Source organism: Peromyscus leucopus, chromosome X (assembly GCF_004664715.2).
Source record: "Peromyscus leucopus breed LL Stock chromosome X, UCI_PerLeu_2.1, whole genome shotgun sequence".
NCBI classification, from domain to species: domain Eukaryota; kingdom Metazoa; phylum Chordata; class Mammalia; order Rodentia; family Cricetidae; genus Peromyscus; species Peromyscus leucopus.
Genome location: NC_051083.1, coordinates 55766814 through 55788798, shown reverse-complemented (window position 1 = coordinate 55788798; position 21985 = coordinate 55766814). Strand labels below are relative to the sequence as shown.

The 21985-nt window shown below is 44.2% G+C and overlaps 1 pseudogene; it reads right to left on the bottom strand.

Annotated features, from left to right (window-relative positions):
* The window catches only part of LOC114706480, a 31138-nt pseudogene that overhangs the window by 9024 nt on the left and 129 nt on the right, over nucleotides 1-21985 (bottom strand).

Genomic DNA, 21985 nt, shown 5'->3' with positions numbered 1-21985 from the left:
GAAGCGCAGTCCAGTGGTGTTCTCTGGAGAACTCTGCTCCATCTACCTCCAGTGTCCAGGGTCCAGGAACCAAGAAAGCCCATGCATCCAGATCTCAGGTCTTCAGGGCTCCTGTCTCTGCTCTGCCTTGTAGGCCTGACAGTTACCGAAGCCTCAGTGCGGATAGTACTTCCAAGTCAAAGCTGGAACAGCTACCCACTGCAAATTTTTTTTGAGACAGGGTTTCATGTATTCCAGATCATGAAGTCTATCTGTATGGCAGAGGATAACATTGGCCTTCTGATCCTCTTGGATTTGGGGATTCCAAGAGTGTACCGACATACCTGGTTTTATGTCATGCTGAGGATTAACCCCAGGGATTCTTACATCCTAGGAAAGTGTGATACCCACTAAGCTACAACCATCACTCCACATTTTCTCGTTTCCTAAGAAATCATTTTAAGAGTCACCATTTTGTATAGGCAAGGGTCCTGATAGGCAGACAGATAGGGAAAGGATTTATAAAATGATGGCAAACTTCTTCCTGGGTTCTTTCTGGCCCTCTTGACCCGAGACAAAGTCTTGGCAGGCTTTTCTCATGCCAGCTGCCTCCCGCCCAGTGAGAAGTTTAAGGTCAGACCAGGACACATTTACCTAAATTTTTGGGCCAATCAGCTTCCCTATCTGTTCAAACTGACCAACCCTAAAATTAGGAGAAGTCCCCAAATCCAGACCTACAAATCCCCTTAAAAGCCGACTTTGGCTGCCTGGGTGCCCCTTCCATTTTGCAGGGGGTCTTTGTCTCTGTATCTCTGGCTGTGCATGTGCACTCCTTTTCCTTTAATAAAATAAATTTCCATCAAAACAGCTTACTGTTGGCTGGGATTTTTCCTGCTGCTACGGGTTGTGCTTTAGAGATTTTCTTGTCTTTTAATTATTTAGTTGGCAGAGAAAAAAAATGAATTCAAGCTGCTCCAGATGTCCATAGGGTAATAAGGAACTGAAATTCGGAAGAGGTAGTTTCAGTCTTGAGCATTTCCAAGTGGGGGGTGAGATTGTACTCCTGTTTTTCCAAATTCTAAGTTCATGTTCTTGTCTGGTATCACTGGAAGGCCTTTTAAATCACCGAAGAACTTTTATTTAATCAACTCATACAGTGCTTTATATCTTTTTGTTCCTTTAATTTTTAAAATAATTTTCCTTCTATTTTTGTCTTTCTTCTTTTTTCTTTCCATCTCCCCTTTCTCCTTCCTGCTTCCTATCTGCTCTTCCCCCGTCTCTTGTCTTTTGAAAAAATGTTCCATTTCATAGCCCAGGCTGGCCTTGAACTCACTGTGTATGCTGCTCCTCCCTTAACCTCCTGAGTATTAAAGTATTAAAGACCACCACGCCCTTCTGACTTCTCTTCAACTCCATACACATTTATTTGTTACCACAGAGAATCATGTTAAAGAATTCTGGAATTCTAGTAGTTAATACCTCTGATTTTCCAGGAGTTCCCAGTAGGAAAATGTTTAAAAGTCCATAGACTTGTAAGATACAAAAAAACCATACCCTACTACTTCCAGTATGCAGATTTAAAAGACAGCTTGCATTGGAAATGTGAAAATGAGGATTTATCACATACAGTATGACATTGAGAAAATTACCTAATTTTATTAAATTTGTTTCCTCATCTTGAAAATGGAACAATATGCCGGGCGGTGGTGGCGCACGCCTTTAATCCCAGCACTCGGGAGGCAGAGCCAGGCGGATCTCTGTGAGTTCGAGGCCAGCCTGGGCTACCAAGTGAGTCCCAGGAAAGGCGCAAAGCTACACAGAGAAACCCTGTCTCGAAAAACCAAAAAAAAAAAAAAAAGAAAATGGAACAATAAAACCTACTTTATACACTTGATATGAAACTGTAAAATAATAGGTTCCAAACTCTTGAGAAATCAGTAAAGTTCTATTAAATCATAAAGCTTGATTATTTATACTAAAAAACACATAAATTTGCTTACGTAATGACTTTTCTTTCCTGTCATTCCTTCTTTTGCTTTTTAAAAATTTATTTTGTGTTTCTTTTGAGAGAGTGCTTCATGTAGCCAAGGCTGGCCTCAAACTGGCTATATAGCTATATGGCCTTTAATTTCTGATCCTCCTGTTTCTAACTCTCCAAATGCCAAGATTACATCCTGGTTGACTATTTTTGGTTGAATAATTATGTGGTAAAATTGATATAAAAACTACTAATGAAAATTTCGGGGCTAACAATGTAGTATGGGAACAGAGCATATGGTCCCTATATACAATGCCTGGCTTCAATACTTGGTATCACAGTTTTATAAGGAAATATCAAAGATAAAACAAATGTATCCTTTTTTTTTTTTTTTTTTGGCCACCACCGCCCGGCCAAAACAAATGTATCTTAAGAATTATCAACATGTGACCACACTTGCAGCATCCTTTACTTTCCCCAATACCTAATTTATTTTTCATAACTTTTGGATTATAATTTTTTTGTATTTTATAATTTAATTTAATTTTACATATCAAACACGGATTCCTTGTTCTCCCCCTCCCGCTCCCCCCTCCCCCCCAGCCCACCCCCCATTCCCATCTCCTCCAGAGCAAAAACTCCCCTGAAGATTGAGTTCAACCTGGTAGATTCAGTCCAGGCAGGCCCAGTCCCCTCCTCCCAGGCTGAGCCAAGCTTCCCTGCATAAGCCCCAGGTTTCAAACAGCCAACTCATGCACTGAGTACAGGATCCAGTCCCACTGCCTGGACGCCTCCCAAACAGATCAAGCTAATCAACTGTCTCACTTATTCAGAGGGCCTGAGCCAGTTGGGGGCTCCTCAGCTATTGGTTCATAGTTCATGTGTTTCCATTTATTTGGCTATTTGTCCCTGTGCTTTATCCAACCTTGGTCTCAACAATTCTCGCTCATATAAACCCTCCAAATGCCCAACAGTCCAATTAAGAAATGGGCTATAGAACTAAACAGAGAATTCTCAACAGAGGAAACTCAAATGGCTGAAAGACATTTAAGGAATTGCTCAACATCCCTAATTATCAAGGAAATGCAAACCAAAACAACTCTGAGATACCACCTTACGCCTGTCAGAATGGCTAAGATCAAAAACACTGAAGACACCTTATGCTGGAGAGGATGTGGAGCTAGGGGAACTCTCCACTGCTGGTGGGAATGCAAGCTTGTACAACCACTTTGGAAATCAATATGGCGCTTTCTTAGAAAATTGGGAATCAATCTCCCCCAAGATCCAGCTATACCACTCCTGGCATATACCCAAGGAATGCTCAATCATACCACAAGGGCACTTGCTCAGTTATGTTCATATCAGCATTGTTTGTAATAGCCAGAACCTGGAAACAACCTAGATGCCCTTCAACTGAAGAATGGATAAATAAAATGTGGTACATATACACAATGGAATACTACTCAGCAGAGAAAAACAATATCATGAGGTTTACAGGCAAATGGATGGATCTGGAAAAAATCATTCTGAGTGAGGTAACCCAGACTCAGAAAGACAAATATGGTATGTACTCACTCATAGGAGGATACTAGATGTAGAACAAGGATGACTGTACTACTACTCACATCACCAGTGAGGCTACCTGGAAAACAGGACCCCAAGAAAGACACGGGGATCACCCAATGATGGAGAAATGGCTGAGATCTACATGAACAACCTGGACATGAGTGGGAGCAATGAAGGGCGAGGGTGGAGGGAAAGAGAGTGGGAGATCCCAGCTGGATCAAGAACAGAGAGGGAGAACAAGGAATAGGAGACCATGGTAAATGAAGACCACATGAGAATAGGAAGAAGCAAAGTGCTAGAGAGGCCCACAGAAATCCACAAAGATACCCCCACAATAGACTGCTGGCAATGGTCAAGAAACAGCCTAAACTGACCTACTCTGGTGATGGGATGTCCAAACACCCTAACTGTCGTGCTAGAAACCCCATCCAATGACTGAGGGAACCAGATGCAAAGATCCACAGCCAGGCCCCAGGTGGAACTCCAGGAGTCCAATTGGCAAGAAAGAGGAGGGTTTTATGAGCGAGGATTATAATTTTAATACAATAAATTACATACATCTAAGATATCCAATACATAGCTCAGCAGTAAAACACTTGTCTAGCATGGTTGTGCCCTGATGTTCAATCTCTAGAACTGCAAAAATAAGTCAATAAATAAAGCATATCTCTTCTCTCCAAGCACGTGTCTCTTCCACAGGCCTGCGCACTCTGTCCCTTTAACTCTAATAAACTCTTATACGCGGATTCTGTCGTGTTTCGTGATGTTTCCTTGCAGGGTAAGAATACAACGCAGCTAAATAACTAATATTTTGGTGCCGAAACCGAGCGGGCGCTCCCAGGCGCTTTGCGCCTGGAAGCCCGCGAACCGGGGAATCTGCTCTGTACGCGACAGACCGCTCTCCATTCGCCTGAATCGCATCCAAATTGCATCCAACACCGCTTTCTTGGATTGGTGAGTCCCCCCACTTTCGGCCAGCATAAACGGTTTCCTGAACCTGTGGGAACGACCGTTGATCGTCCGGTGCCTCACACGTGTTCTTGAGAATGGGGGAACCCCCGACCACGGTCTTCATTGGCTACAGTCCACCCCTATTGCAGGCCTAACTTTTCTAGCCATCTCCTACATCTGCAGCCTGAGATATTTTTCGTGTTGGGGCCACCGTCAGGGTGTGCCCCGGAGAGCCACGTGGGGTCGACGGGTTTGTTCCTCCCAACGGGGAGGCAAACGCTGTCTGGATTCTCAGAAATTCCACTCCCTCACCGTGGAGGAGGCCACTGCCTCCCGCTGACGAGCGGTGAAGCAGGTCGTGCCTGGTATCCGCCCTTGACCTTGGGGACGCCTGAGGTCTTGGCTCCTCGGATCACGTTTCTTTTTTATTTTTATTTTTTTATTATTTTTCTGCCTCCGCTGCAGACATGGGAAACAAGGCTTCCAACCCTGTTAGTCCTTCCTCTCCGTTAGGCTGTCTGGTTAAAGCTTTAAAACCTCTCAGTTTAATGCCTTACATGAAGATTTCTAAGCTAACTCGTTTATGTTCAAAAAGTGGCCAAAGTATGCTTTAAAAAATAACAAAGGGCCGCTGAGCGGCTCCTTAGATCCTGATATTTCACGGGAGCTATCCAATCACTGTCGGCGTTCAGGCAAATGGAAAGAGTTGCTTTCTTCTTTCTCAATGCTAAACTGTCTCTTCTCGTTTCCTTCTCTCCTGCTCATATGCTTCTAGCTGTACATAAACCAGAGGATTCTCTGACTCCAGAATCTCTGACTCTAGATCTTGCTAAGGAACCAATAATTAAAATTCATGTTCCATCCTCTCTCTCTAACAGAATTCTCTCAGATACAAAGTAAGCTGGGTTCTTATACGTCTAATTCTGCTTCCTTTATTAAACAGTTTCAATATATAACTTAATCTTATAGTCTCACCTTTCATGACTTCCTGAGGAGCTCAGGCGAGTATGGGAGCCGAGGCGGTTCCTGACCGGGAGCCACACTGGGACTACAACACCCAGAGTGGCTGTCTAGCCAGAGATAAGTTTATTACCTGTCTCCTGACAGGCCTCCATAAGGCTGCCCTAAAACCAGTAAATAATTCAGGATAAGGATGAAAATCCGTCTCTTGTTCCCCAGACCTTCCCGACTAAAACTTAAGTATCTGGAGAGCAAGGCTCCTGACCCCACAGGCAAAAGAGTCATCTCTGGCATTTAAGGTGTGCCAGGGAAAGGATAAAAGCCCGAAAACAAAATTGCCAAGTGCTGGCACTCGCTGACTTCCAAAAGCTGTTGGGTCCCTGTTTTAAGTGAGGAAAAGGCCACGGGCTATCGAATGCCCTGCCAGGCCATCAACAGCCTTGTTAAAAGTGCCGCCTAGAAGGACAGAGTCAGCTGACTGCCCCCAGGCACCAAGATTCATGGGTACATCAAGCTAAGACCTCCAACAGACCTAGGCTTGGCTACAGACATGGCAGGGAACCCAGAACGCAGCAGGGAAGCGATCTGTTTCTTTCCTTCTGGACACCAGAGCCATTGACTCAGTCCTGGGAGTTTTGGGATGCCACCTCCTTTATTGTCGGGGTTGGAGGACAGCCTTATCTACCTCAGCAGACACTGCCATTTAATTGTATTTTCAGAGGCATCCCTCTCACACACACATTCTTAGTGGTGCCAAGTTGCCCTGTACCTTTAATGGGGAGGGATCTCCTAGCTAAGGTAGGAGCATCCATTTCTTTTCACTCCACACATTTGCCTCCTCCCAGACACGCCAGGAGCTCTCCCACTTCTCCTAGCCACTAACTCTACAGACTCCAAATATGCTTTTCATATCCTCCTGTCCCACGCTGCTATTTGGAGGGAGCGTGGCCTTCTCACAGCAAAAGGAGGATCCATGTCTAACTCAGGCCATATAATGACCATGCTGGAAGCTTCCCACCTCCCCAGGGCTACAGCTCGATTTTACCCATATGCCCACCATCAGGAAAAGTTAAATATCTCCTCAGACCAGTTCTAACACCAGGTCTTTTTTCCAAGCCTCCAACTGTTCCAGAAAAATCTCTCTTCATATACAGTGAAACAAACAGGGCCTCTCACTCTCAAGCTCCAGAGGACATCAGGATCCACTGCTTTGTCGCCAATTCCAGAAGGTATCACCCCTTCCTTTTCCAACCAGGGCCACACAGAGCCGGAGGCAAAAGGACCATCAAAAATATCCAGGCGGTAAGGAATAATGTAATACAACAATTTATCATTGTTCAATACTCAGCAACTGATCACCTGTGTTTCCTAAGGAACGCCTAATAAGGAAAACAGGTGCCTTAAATAAACTACCTCTAATGAGGCTTGTCTCAGATAGAAATTAAGCAGAGTACTAAGACCAGATCTACCTCGGGTAAATGTCACATGCCTCTATCTGGACAGGCCAAATCTACCTCAGACAAATGCCAACTCCAAAATGAAATAATAATGATTCTTTCTCTCTGAGCTCTCTCTATGTCAACAGTATCTTGTTAAACAGAAGGTCCCCAGCAGCAGCAGCAGCATGGGAGGTCCCCAACCACAGCACGGATGGACAGCCGCAAAACCAGGAGACGGCAGAACGTCATTCCAGGACCTCCACCATCATCCCTGGACTTCACAAGATACCCCCTCACCCCCCCCCAAGAGCCAACCAATGCCCACTATTCAGCTGGAAGCAGTCTTTGAGAGAAACGTCGCCCCCATACCCAGTCAACCACAATTTTTTCTTTTTTTTAAAAAATAAAAGAGTCGGGAATGAAGGGTTCGCAACACGCTCCCCACGGTCGCATTTACCAGGCGGATACTTCCGCCTAGCCAATTCCAGTCAGGATAGCCATTTCCGGGTCAAAGCGTCTCTCATAGCCAGGATACCCGGCGGACCCGGACATCTCCACCTAGCAAGTTCCGGGCCAAGGGGTCTCGCGTGACCAGGGTCCATGACGTTACATGGCCACGTAAGCGCACAACGTGACCATGTGATCTACGCACACGAGTGGAATAGTGACGTGACCTGGCCACGCCCCCAGCCGGTTTTAAAGTGGAGCGCCATGCTTCCCAGTTTCTCTTCTCTCCACGCACGTGTCTCTCCCACAGGCCTGCGCACTCTGTCCCTTTAACTCTAATAAACTCTTATAAGCGGAAAAATAAATAAATAAATAAATAAATAAATAAATAAATAAATAAATAAATAATAAATAGATAAATAAATAAATAAATAAATAAATAAATAAAGCATAAAATTTGGTAAGCTGTCACCTGTAAAGTCATGCCCACAAACAGCAACAGCAACATGAGAGTTAATGGTAGTCATCCCCAAAGTGAAAACAAGTCCCTTTTAAAGTATAGGTGGAAACACACTAGTTACATGGGAATCGCTTTTGGAGAAACTGAAAAGAGACAACTATAGCTGGCATTGGAAACTCACTGTCTTCCCCTTTCCAGTAGTTTAGCAGAGGGCCGACTGAGCTATCTGTGCAAAGACAAGGTCTTTGGCTGATTGTAGGCAAGGCTTTTCCTAGGCTCCTTTATATGCAGACCTTATCTTGGGCATGCACAAACCCAAGCATTGTTCTTACTTTGGGATAGCATTGATACATTTCTTGTTACTTAGAGAAACTACATAGTACCTAGTTTCATGTCCAAGGGTGGAGTTAAAGCTCTAAAAAAAAAATTAGAATGCCCACAGTGGTACATTGGCTTGCTAAGCAGACAAGCTCCTCTTTGCTGGAACTTTGGATACAGTTCATCTAGAACATCTACAATGAGCCTATGCTGCAGAACAAGGAGAGTTCGAGAGACTGCATGCACTATTGTTTTTCTGCTTACTTGTAAGTCACACTCTCTACCAATAAATCCTATGCTGTACTTGTATTCTGTGCTGTGATCAAAGTGGGCTCCCTAAGTGGAATAGCAACATAGACTGCTGTTAAAGCCGAGGTTATTGGTTAGCAGGTAACAGTGATTATACCTCTTGGACAGGTCTGAATTTGAGAATGTGAAATTTTGTTTTAGGAGGGTCTTAAAGCAGGGATTTGGTTTAGTTAGATCAGGATTATGATAAAAACAGTCCAGGATTGGGAAAACAACAGGATAAAGATTTGGAAGCTAAGAATTTAAAATATCTTAAGGAAATTTTGACTCTCTGTTGTTGCTTTAACTGAAGAGTTGATGAGATATTCCTAGAACAGAGAATGGTGCTGTCATTTGCTCAAGCAAGGGAGTTAACAAAAAACTGAGTCATATTAATGACAGAAACAGAACAGCAGAGTCTTGTTAATGTAGACTGTTTCAGTGGGTGCCCAGCCTGAACTAGCAGATTTTCCTTTTCCAGTGTGGCTGTCTGTGATATAGTGTATGATTACAGAAATGAATGACATTTTTCAAAAAAATGACAATAAATTACAGTTAAATTGTGCTTTTTTTCATGTTCATGTTAAAGATTGAATCCACATCCTCACACATGCTAAGAACCCTGGCAGCTTAAAAGATGAATAGCTGTTAGTAAATATAAATTTGGCACCTTTTGTTTCAACTACACATGAAATGAATTATGGAGTGTATTTTCTATAGTATGTATCCAAAATTTTTTTTGAAGGCCACATCCTTAGCTCTTTAATCCTTTAAAAGATACCACTGGACCCATTCTCTCTCAGCTAGCTTGAACTTCAGGAAACTATATGTAAAGACTGAAACAGAAATCCTGTTCAGGAAGACTAAGGGGTTGAACTGGAATTATGAATTCATAGTGCTGTTTGCCATTCAAGCACAGAGGTGAGAAAGATCATAAAAGAAGAGCATAAAAGAAAAAAATAACAACAATCTATTAAAATGAGCATTGTTAGCTTCAAGAGCTCATCCTGAGAAGGTACAGGTCCCTGATTCAACTAATAGTCTATCTACTCAAGAAGTGGGCTAACCAAAAGATCTCTGGGAGTCCTCCTTATTGGGATGCTATGATGATTCCATAGAGGATCCTGCAACACAAGCAATTAATTTGAGATGTGTTATCTGGCTGTCATATCCTAGTACCTGACTCTGAGGCACCATTGGAACAGACAATGGAGGTGAAAAATCAGGCCCTGGGGGCTGGAGAGATGGCTCAGAGCTTAAGAGCACTGGCTGCTCTTCCGGAGGTCCTGAGTTCATTTGGTAGCAACCACATGGTGGTTCACAACCATCTATAATCTAAAGATCTGGTGCTGTCTTCTGGCCTGCAAGCGTACATGCAGGCAGAACACTGTATACATAATAAATAAATAAATCTTAAAAAGAAAAAGAATTACCAGGACACATACCATTTAGACCTCCAGGTTCACTTGGTCCAAGAGAGTACTTTATTCCTGGTACCAGATTACCACCTCCAACTCATGGTCCTCAGGACTACCCTATGCCACCACCTGCTGCAAGAGACTCACTGCCTTCTGGCCCAAGAGAGGAAGCCCCACCTGCCTCTCCAAGCAGTGCCCAGGACCATTCACAGGCTTCAAAACTCAGCCCCTAACTTTGACCTCTGTCATGAATTAGAGAGAAAGTGGACAGTGCGTTATTCATTACAGCAAAGGATTTCATTGGCCTCAAAACCTGAAAGATTGTTTTACAAAGTTTGTTTTTAGTACTAAGCTGCCTTGGCAGTGTGCATTTTTGAGCCAAACAAAACATACTAGTTTCCCTTCTAGATAAAAATCACCTCTTAAGCTAGAGTGTCCTTCCAACTTTGAAATGTGCAATAAAGAATACCTGTGTTTAGTTCATGTAGCATATGTAATTGCTAAATGATTTAGAATATCATAAAATATGAACATTTCCTGTGGAAATGCTTTAAGAACACGTATTTCCATGGCCTTAGTTTAGTGTGTGCCAGCTGATACAGAGCAAGGTGTTTTCAGCTCCCTCTGTCTCTCAAAGACTGTTACGCTAGAAAACATTTACTCAAGGATCATAAACTCTACTGTTGCTAAAGTTCTTTGTAGTAATAGTTCATAAACTTTGTAGAATTTCAAGAATTTGAAGAAATCTAAAGAAATAAAATATAAAAAAAAAAAGAAAAAGAAAAGAAAAATCAGGCCCTGAAGGGCTTCATTCTCAAAGATGTTATATATTTCTCTGAGTTAACTCATCCCTTTTTAGGAATTTCTATCGGCAGAACTTTTTAAAAGAAATCTCCCACACCCAGCCCCTAATCAGCCTGAAATTTCCAGAGTGAGAGCACTGGTGTAATAAGACAGAAAGGGCACAACAGCCACAAAACATGGGAGGAGTCCCTAACCTTTAGAGACCTCCATTTCCTTAAACCACATTCTTGATTTTACTGCAGAAGAGAACTGGCGAAGACAATAATGAAACAAACTTTAAGTTGTTTTTAAAAAATAATGGTTTAAGTCTGGTGTGGTGATTCATGCCTTTAAACATAGGAAGAGGTAGAAGCACATAGAAAAGGAGGCAGAGAGGCTGAGGGACAGAGAGGCTGAGGGGCACAGAGGCTGGGGGGCAGAGAGGTTGAAGGACAGTGAGGCGGAGGGGCGGAGGGCCACAGAGGCATAGAGGATGAGCGACAGAGAGGCCCATGGGCACAGAGACTGAGTGGCACAGATGCATAGGTGCACAGAGGCAGAGGGACAGACAGGCCAATGGGCACAGAGGCCAATGGGCACAGAGGCTGAGGGACAGAGTCAGAGGGGCATAGAAGCTGAGGTGCTGAGAGGTCAAGAGTCTTAGAGGCTGAGGGACAGATGGGCATAGAGGCCATGAGGCCATGGTGTGTAGGGGCACAGAGACTGAGACACATAGAAGATGAGGTACATAGAGGCTGAGGGACAGAGGGTCAGTGGGGCACAGAGGCTGAGGGACAGAGAGACAGAGGGGCACAGAGGCCTAGAGGCTGAGGGGCCTAGAGGCTGAGGGACACAAGGGCATAGAGGACCAGAAGCTCTTGGAATAGTCAGGGACAAAGGCAGTGGAACATATAAGCTGAGGGGCAGAGTCTGAAAAGCAGAGGCCCAAGAACTGGCAAGGACAGATGGCTGAGGAGGAGGAGGTAGAGAGGTAGAAGGGCAAAAGCAGAGCTTTGGAGGGCAGAAGCAGAAATATTGAGCACGAGAGACAGGCAGGGACACAGGAAGCAGAGACAGAGGCTGAAGCAGAGGATCAGATGACAAGCAGAGCGGGAGAGGCAGAGAGGCAGAGGGGTGCAGGCCGAGACAAGAGAGGCTGAGGCAGGGAGCCACAGGCTGAGGCAGAGAAGCAAAGGTAGAGTGGGAGAAGCACAGAGGCAGAGGCCTAGAGGCAGAGGCAGGGAGGGAGAGAGGCAGAAGCAGAGGCCCAAAGACGGAGTGGCTAAGAAAGGGAGGCAGGAGAGCTGAAGCAGAGTTGGAGAGGCAGCAAGGCGTAAGGGCGGAGCCATAGAGGCTGAGGGAGAGTCAGAGGCGCAGAGACAGAGGGGCCGAGCGGTAGAGGCAAAGTGGCAGAGGCAGAGAGCCTGAGAGGCAGAGGAGAAGCGGAGAGGCAGAGGAGAAGCAGAGAGGCAGAAGAGAAGCAGAGGCAGAGGGGAAGTAGAGAGGCAGAGGGGAAGCAGAGAGGCAGAGGGGAAGCAGAGAGGCAGAGGGGAAGCAGAGAGGCAGAGGGGCAGAAGCAGAAATGTAGAGGTAAAGGGTTGGGAGCCAGGCCAGTTGCAAGACTTTCTCAGGGGCCCAGATGACCGGAAAAGGGAGGGGAACATTTGTTCTTTGTCTTTGTCCAGGGGCAGACTTTGAAAAGCGCAGTGGGACTGGGGCCAGGGCCTCATAAGAGTCAAGGTTACCGTTTCTGGTGACCTGACTCTTCCCTCTAACCCTCTGGCCTGTGGTTATCAGTCCTAAGGCATCTGTGTTTGAGGTATCCTGTGTTCTCTTTGTATCCTTGTCTGATTTAACTTTCTGCTGACCTTGACTATCCGCCCCACAAACAGTATGTAAGCAGCTGTGTGGCTTAATAAATCTTGGCATTAAGACATAGCTCGTGCAAGACCTCCTGATCCCAAACTTAACTGTCTTCTTCATCTTCTGATTCCCTGATAGTTTCCTCCAGACCCTGTCTCTGGGGAAAAAAAAACATTGACCAAGGTCACTTGGCACCTGAACAGGGACCAGAGTAAGGAAAAAGAGTAAGTAAAGTTGTAATATATAGAAAACTAAGAGAAGCCATCCAGCCCGAAGGAAGAGTTGGTAGAAGAGAAAGAAAACACAGGGCAGGAAGATTCTAAGAGCACTTTGTTTTTTCCTACAAATGCTTCATGTACTTCTGCATTGTTGTTCCTGAAATGTGTTGCTAAAGCTCTTAGGAAAGTTCTGTATTTTCATTTAAAAATATTGCCCTTGGTTCCCTGAAGAAGGTTCTGTAAATTTAAAGACACGGGGACGTGTAGGTGAAAGTTTGAAAATCAGTCTTCCCTGAGGGCCGTGTGAGTTTCCTATTGGTGAGTTAGCACTATGGACTTTTCTATGAGATTGTTCAGATTCACAGCATGAGTCTGATCCAGTTGCAGCTCAACACCCCTGTAAAAACTGAACAGACAGTCTGTTTCAAAACAGACTGGGGGGACAGAAGATTGAAAAAAAAAACTCAAACAATGGCAATAAAAGGCCCTGAGGACGAGGGAGTGGCTTCAGTTCTTGAACTACTTTATCTTCATGATGCCTGAGAGGAGGCTTTTTTTTTAAAAAATGATGTAGTTATAAAATCACCCGAAGTGGCTCTTACCAGTTTAACTGAGCCAAAAGCCCCTGGACACGTTATAGCCTCCTAGCTTTCATTTCACAAGCCAGGTGGGCCTGAGCTTCCTGTTGTTTGGCAAGACTTCCTGGAGAGACACAACACACATGTCTATTCATTCCAGATAGGTAGCCCACAACAGCCAAAGTATGGATACCATGAAGTCCAATTTGGTGAACCAACGAGTTTTATTGGGGTTATTCACAGGAGTATGGGTGAGGGGTTATTTACAGGAGAAGAATTGACTCAAAGACAGCTGCATCACCAAAGCCCACCCCAGTAGGGGTGACAGCTCACAAAGCTGGGAGCCCGGAGCACACTGCACAGCCTGCAGGCAGCTCAACGGGTTGGAGTGTCCTTTCCGGGTGCCTCAGTTGTTCCAAACCTCTTCCAGGCAGTTTGGCTGGTTTCTGCTTCTACCAAGTAGCTGGTCTTGTGCTCAGATTCTTTGCAGTTTGGTTTGTCTGGGAGCGACTCTCAGCAGCTTTAATTGTTTACTCTGGCAGGGAGAGGGCCTAGTGAATCTGCTCAGTTTCAGGGACTTCCTATGATCAAATAATGCCAATGCTCAATGATTTTGTTAGAAACTGTCTGGCACTCTGAGGAACTTTCAAAAATTCTTCAGAGTCCAGAGGAGCCCTATCAAAACTTTATTTCTCACTTCTTACAGACAGTGAGTCACATTATTGTTGATGGAGACACAGAAACTTTATTAGTCTGACTGTTTGCTTCACTCCAAACTTTGAGGTTATCCTCTCAACCTCTGAATATTTATGTTGACAGTTTATATGTTATACGGGTTGCCCAACTACCTCCTGCTGCTCTTATAACATGGACTGAGGATAAATAACTGTTTCCTTTGTTTCTACAGATGCAGCAACTGTTCAAAAATCAGGAGGCATCTTATTTTCTCCAACACATTTGAGCACATTCTGGTCTCCCAGGTCCTTTGGGAGAGGTAAATCACATTGTAGGTCTAGCTTCTCACTGTCTTACTCAGATGGTTCCTGAGTTTGTTTGATTTAAGCAAGCTACAGCCTCCCATGCACTACATCATTAACCATCTGCCATGCTCTGATGTCAGTTTCAGCCATGTAGAAAACAAGCACAACAAACTGTTACAGACTGCTCTGCTTGTGTAACTTCTCTGCCTGTTCCTTGGTATGGTGTTAATCCTTGAGACTTACTGCCTAGTGCATTAGAGTTGATGGTTGGATGGATGGAAGCTGTTAAGCATTGCATTACCTATTGCCTGCTAACTTTTTCTGTAGCGGGCCTTCCAAAAATTTTGAAAACAGATAATGCTCCTGTACATACTTCTGTTGTCTTAAATTTTGTACCACCTTGGGAATTGCACATAAAACAGGTATCCCTTACAATCTTCAAACACAAGGGACATGGATCTATTAAAGTTTTGCTTAAAAGATAAAAAGGGCCGGGTGGTGGTGATGCACACCTTTAATTCCAGTACGCAGGAGGCAGAGCCAGGTGGATCTCTATGAGTTTGAGGCCAGCCTTCGTCTTCAGAGTGAGATCCAGAACAGGCATCGAACCTACACAGAGAAATGCTGTCTCAAAAAAAAAAAAAAAAAAACCAAAAAATAAAAATAAAAAGGGATATATGTATGTATATATACATATATACATACATATATACTCTCCTACTAATCTTATTAATTATACTTTATTTTCTTTAAATTTTTTGAAACTGTATCAACAGGTATTGGTAGCTGCAGAACATTTAAGGGGTTAACAGGCTCTGGAAAGATCTTGCTGCAGGGAAATGGGGTGGGCCCGATCCCATGGTAATGTGGGGGAAAGGTTGTGGCTGTGTTTTCCTACAGGAAGCTGATGATCCATCTTGGATTCCCAAGAGTCTCGTCAAACACCCCCAGGTTACACAAGAGATGGCTGCAGCACCACCTCCAGAAGCTGAAGATACAGATGAAGATGAGTTTGAAGGCAGAGCAGAGCCCAGGGTGTCCCTTCCAGTCTACACAGAGGGATCGGCTCCCGACTTGGAGACAGATTAAACATTTTAGTGCTGAAGGAATTCATGTGGTCAAGGACAAAGGGGAGCCTGTTATTCCTGCTCACTTATTTTTAGCAATTCCGGTATTACTCTCTGTCCCGCTAGCAGACAGTGCTGGGGTCTGCTGGGCTAATGTACCTGACCCCACTCTGGCCCACCCAGTCACTTGGGAGGATGCACCAATTAGAGTATTTACTAATGATACAGTGTTTTTTGACAGTCCTGATGTTTCTCATATGGTGCCTCGCACTGCTCTCTTTAATTACTCTGGGGTATCACCCACCATTCCTATTTGTCATTGGTGGGTCTCTATGAATGTGTCTCTCTGACCCAGGTGACCTGTAAAGCTTATGGCTTTGGGGCATAGGAGAGTTTGGGTGTGCAGTTTTTTAAACATCATCAATTCATCCATCACTTGAGTTTCCAGTCTCTAATCACCTACAGGTTACCCCATTGGATGGATGCTTCCCAGTATGCAGGGACAATCCCATGCCCTAGTTTCAGAATCAAATTTCCCCTTGGGTGGCATGCTACACAGTTCTAAAGAACTCTGTGCCTCTGAATGGACAACCTCAGGTGCTGGTCGACTTATCTTGGAGGTGCCCACCTGGTCTGGATGAAGATGACTTCTTAGGACCCCCTCATTGGCCACGTCCTGTTATAATGTCTCCAAAGGGAAAAGTTCAGCCAGTTCTTTGGCTGTTGGCCACAGCTCTGGACAATCTGGTTGTTTATGGGACTTAGGGTAAAAACAAATAACTATGGCATGGACAGCATTTTACGTTTGGATTCACTGCCCGTGTTAACCCTTCACATATGTTACTGACTGGGAGTCCCTCTATTCAGGAGAGTGGGGGACATTTCAAAATTATTGGTATCAATTGTCTCCCCTCTAATTGTGTGAACCCCTCTTCTGCTCCTAAGAGCCTTCTCTTGCTTCAGCAGCCTTCCTTTGTTAAGGTTCCTGTGCACCTTAAATATAGATAGTCTGGTGATTTTGGACAACATGTTCTCCTTGAACAACATCAAGCTTTTATTAGAAAGTGCAGATTTTTAGGTCAGATTTCATCTAGCATTTTGGCATTAATCACTGCTATACAACCTACAGCTGTTTCACAGTGGCCTTTCCCCAACAACTGCAAACTGCTTGTTTTTCAAACCATCTTGCTTACAATACCTCTGTAGAAGAATGTATACATAAAGCACTAGAAGCTAAGTTAAATGCCTTAAAAGTTGTGGTATTGCCATCTTGATTGGCTTTGAAAATTATAAATTTATAAACTCAAGCTCCAGTTGCTTTTGGGATACAAGGACTCCAACGTACAGTTAAGGAAGGGAATGGCTCAGTTGCCTTTAGCCTACTGGCTATGGGTGAGATAGGACATCTGTGGGTCTTTTCTGTGTTGAACACACAGATTGCAAGCCCAGTGCCACTTTGAGATCTTTGGCAGCAGTTAACTCTGCAGCTCACACACGATTGAGTTTGTATGATAATGAGTATTCAGAGACAGGTAATACCTAGGGGGCACTCACCAACCCAAGACAGAGCACCTGTATGGCCTGGGCAGGGGTCTCCATGACAGGTAAGGTGACCTGCTGACATCCCACGCAAACCAAGTCAGAAACTCATTTTTTAATAAAAGGGGGACCTGCAGGGCCCTGGCCCCCGTTTTGGGTAACTGTTGCCTTGCTTGCGGACCTTGACCTTGATATTCTCCCTATGCTAATTCCCTGCCAGGTTCCACCCTCCTGAATGCTAAAGGGAAGTTCCTTGTCTGTGTATCCTGCATAATGGACGTTAACAGCTGAGATGCAAGATTGTAAAACATCAGTAGCAAACTTCTGCCCTCCGGGGTTCTCCCATTGTGCTGTAAGCCTGTATTTAAGACCTCCTCCCTCCTTCAATAAATGACATTTGACATTTAAAATATATATATATATATATATATATATATATATATATCATATATACATACTGCAAATGTAATCTATGAATACCACAAATGTGATTAATATCATGAGTGTAATTAATGAATATCATGAGTGTAATTTAAAAAATAACCCCCCCAAAAAAGTTGTGGTATTGCATCTAGAAGATACTGTACAAGCAATACAACATCACTTTACATCATCATTCTGGCTTTAGATATGCCTGTATTACTTCTTTAAGCTATAATAAATATGAATGGAAATAGGATAGAGTTAAAATCATTTGCAATCATTTGCATAGAATATGGCATCATGAGAATGTTAGTTCAGATTTATTAACCTTCAAGCAATTAGTTACTGACCCTGATCTTGGGCCATATTCACTTTTTTTTTTGAGACAGGGTTTTGTACTGGTCCTGGATCTTGCTCTGTAGACCACGCTGGCCTCAACCACACAGAGATCTGCCTGGCTCTGTCTCCGGAGTGCTGGGGTTAAAGGCGTGCGCCACTGCCACGGGGCTTCCATGTTCATCTTGTATTCTGTTCCCCTTTGCAGTTGGCCAAAGATTTATTATACAAGCTACAAGGATTTAACACTTTTAATATCCTTCAACATTTATTCAGTATTATGCTCAGATTACATGTGTTAGTGATTCTTTTGACAATATTATGAGGCATTTGTTTGTTTAAGGAATATCAGGGTCTCTTCAACATTGAGACATTAATAACTCATCTGGCCTTAAAAAATTAAAAAGGGAGTGGTAACCTGTTGGGATCCAGGACCATCCAAGACTCAGATGTCCTGACCAAAGGACAAAGGGGCAGACTTGGCAGGGTCCTTTCTGGGCCTAGGGCCAAAATCTCAAAGGAGTCAAGGTTGCAGTTTCTGGGGATCTGACTCTTCTCTCCAGGCCTGTGGTTATCAGTCCTAAGGAGCTGTGGCTGAGGTATCCTGTGTTGTCTTTGTCGTGGCTGTCTGATTTAACTTTCCTCTGACCTTGACTACCTCTCCCCCTCTGAAAACAAGTATGTAAGAAGCTGTGTGGCTTAATAAACTTGCTTCGCATAAGACATAGCTCATGCAAGACCTCCTCATCCCAAACGTTCTTATCATCTTCATCTCCTGATCCTTCCCCTGAGAAACCTGTAGCTGAAAGAAGACCTGCTGGTCCATGCCCATAGAAGCAGAGGGACAGAAACAGAGGTCACAGAGGCAGATAGGCAGAGAGGCCAAGGCAGAAATGCAGCAGAAGAAAGGCCATGGGGCAGAGGGACAGAGAGGCAGAGGGCTGATGGCTGAGGCAGAGGGAAAAAGAGCAGAGGAGCAGGATTGGACACAGAGGGGGCAGAATGACAGAAGAGCATAGACGCAGAGAGGTAGAGGCAGCGTAGCAAAGGGGAGGAAGTGGGTGGGGAAGGCGAAGAGGTAGAGGGGCAGAGTCGGACCCACGAAGAGGCGTATGCAGACAGGCAGAGGCAGAGCGGGAGAAGCAGAGAGCTAGAGATAGAGGAGCAAAGGACCACAGATATAGAGGGACAGAGGCAGAAACCAAGAGGCTGAGGGGCAGAGTTCAGAGGGGTGAAGCGGAAAAGGTAGAGAGGCAGAGGGGCAGAGAAACAGATGGGTAGAGCCAGGGAAGCACTGGCCGAGGGGCAGAGAGGGAGGCAGAAATACAGATGCAGAGTCAAAGAGTCCGAGGGGCCGAGGCAGAGGTGGAAAGACAGAGACAGCGGCACACGGGGTGGGGTAGATATGGAGGCAGATGCAGAGAGAGGCAGAGGGAGAAATGCAGAGGTGAGAGGCGGGGAGGCAGTGGAATCAACAGAGGCAGAAATGCATTGGTAGAGGCAGAGGCTGAGTGGCAGAGGCAGGGGCAGCAGCGATCACCAGCATGCACTTGGTACACAGACATACATACAAACAAAACACTCATACACATAAAATAAATCTTAAAAATATTTCAAATGGAGGCTTGGGTTCTTTATACTTATCAAAGAGAGAGCCAGAGAAACACTACAGTAATGCCTTTGCTCAGGAACCAGCCAGTAAATAAATATTAAACATAAGTGGCGGGCATAGAGTGTGTTAAACACTGGGAGCTGTTGCTTTTTATAGCTCTCATGGTCTTAAGCAGTTGTGTAAGCAGGAAGGGCACATCTCTGTATCTGAGAATTGTAAATGGAGCCTAGCCTTAGAGTTACACATACATGACGAAAACACATTTCCCCCATTCTTTAAAACGTTTTAGATTACGTGTATTTGTGTGTGGGTACATCCATATGAATGCAGGGACTAGGTGATGCCATTGGTGTTAGGTCCCTGGAGGAAGAGCCACCTGTACTACAGTCCTCTGCCAGAACAATGCACCCTCTTAATCATGAAGCCACCTCTCAGCCTCACTTACCTCCTTTCTCAACTGTGCAATATGAGACCGTGAGACTGAGCTTCAGCTTTCTCATTTGGAAATTAATGAAAACAGGACCAACCTCAGTAAAACGACAAAATTCACAGGACAATTAGAGAAATTACTTTTATTCAAGCTATTGCCACAGGGAGAATTCTTTTTTTGGGGGCGTGGGGGTTGAGGCAGGGTTTCTTTGTATAGCTTTGCGCCTTTTTCCTGGAACTCACTCTGTAGTCCAGGCTGTCCTTGAACTCACAGAGATCCGCCTGCCTCTGCCTCCTAAGTGCTGGGATTAAAGGTGTGGGCCACCACCGCCTGGCGAGAATTCTTAAAAAACAACAACACAACAGATGGTTTGTAGACGGAGGGAAAAATGAAAGCCATCCATGAGTGGTATGGGAGTCAAAGGAAGTAAGGGAAAGAGCATTGTCTGAGAGGATTTGCACAGGGAATGTGGTCCTTTCCAACTAGTTTGGAACCTTACAAAAAGGAGGGGGGATTTCTCTACTCTACTTGCTTTACTAGAATTTAGAGTTCAGACAAAGTTCAATGTTATCAAGAACTTTACATAAAGCCTGACTTGAGGTGATTCTTTTTAGTCTTTTCCTCCAATAGAAGAATGTACAAAATGTGTGTGGGGATTCAGAGAGGATGTAATAGAGTCACCAGCTAATGAATAGCCAAGGATCACAAGGGTAACAAATTCCAAGACCCTTCCTTTTTTTTCCTCACGACTCCTGTAAGACTCGCGGGTAAACAGGATTTGACAAATCATCCTGAATACCAAAGACGAATAGTGGTTTGACAGAAACAGGGAAGAAAGAATGTTCCAGGTAGTGCTAATCTGCTTCCTTGACAAGAAAAGACATAGAGGCTTAAAAGAACCATGGGCAAAGGACATTTTAGGAGAAGTTGGCTGTGGAAAAGCTCATATAGAGAAAGAACTGCTGCAAAGTACAAAAGAGCCAATCACAGCAATGATATGACAGGCACCTCCTATTTTCTCTGAAGTGCTAAATTGGAAAAAAAAAAAAACACTTCTGTGAGAAAGACGGAGGCCCAAAATATATTTTAGCCAGTCTGTGAACTCTTGGAAGGGCTTCATTATGTTGTTTCCTTCTTCACAGCTCCAAATCCTAAGGAATTCTTTTGTTTGATATTTTTTGGGGGGAGGGGGGCAGTGGCAGAGTCTCACCATTGTCCAGGCTGTCCTGGTGTTCATATGCTGGTTTTGACCTTACTGCAATCCCACCTCAGTTTCTCAGGTGCTGAGATTATCGAAGTAAGCCATCAAGGGATCATAAGGAATTTTGCAAGAACAGTAATTATACCTTTGTGTATACTGAAATCAACAGCAGGGAATGCTCAAGAGCTAAAACTCCTACAATTGTAAGCAATGGTAGATAACTGGAGTCCAGACTAAAATCCTCATCACACAGATAAACAAAATAACAAAATAAAACCTAGCTCAGGAAAGGGCCAGAGACTTGCCCAAGGTCACACTGATCGTGGAATCTATACTCTCGAGATAATTCTAATGCCACTCATTCTTGCCTCAAATCAAATCACCATGCAACAGACACATACCAACTTACTTCTTATTAATGTTTTAATTTAACATATAAAATAACGGGTTTCATATTTTCACACATGCACAATGTTGCCCTTTGCTCATAGTCGCTCCCCCCTCCTAGTATCATCTTTCGCCGGTCCTGAACATTCTTTATTCCTTTAATTTATTTTTTGGTTTTTTCGAGACAGGGTTTCTCTGTGTAGTTTTGGTGCCTGTCTTGGATCTCCCTCTGTAGACCAGGCTGGCCTCGAACTCACAGAGATCTGCCTGGCTCTGCCTCTGGAGTGCTGGGGGTTAAAGGCGTGCGCCACCACCGCCTGGCCCTGAACCTTCTTTATACTGTTCTCTTTCCTTCCTCCAAACTGGCTGGTATCAATTTTCTCTGTATCAGTACTTGTCAAGAAAGCAGATTTGTTCTACTTAATTTTACCTAAATATATTTATTTCTGTATTTGTTATTATTTCTGTAGTTGTTCTTCAGTGTCCACAGTAGTCTATTGGATTAGGAACTGTTTATGGAGATTAAAAAAAAAATCAGAACTTAAAGCATATTACCAGGAAGTACAGTAATCGAGCACAATTCCTCCGTAGACCGCCAAGGGGCGCAAAGTATTTTTCTCCTTGCAACCCAGACACACTGGTTCCGGTTAGGAAGAGAAGATGCGCAACAGCCAGGAGATTAGCAGAACCTAGAAGCTGAACACTTGTGGTTCTGGTAAGGATGCTTTATGAGAAGAACACTTCCGGCGGCGAATGAGGGCGTA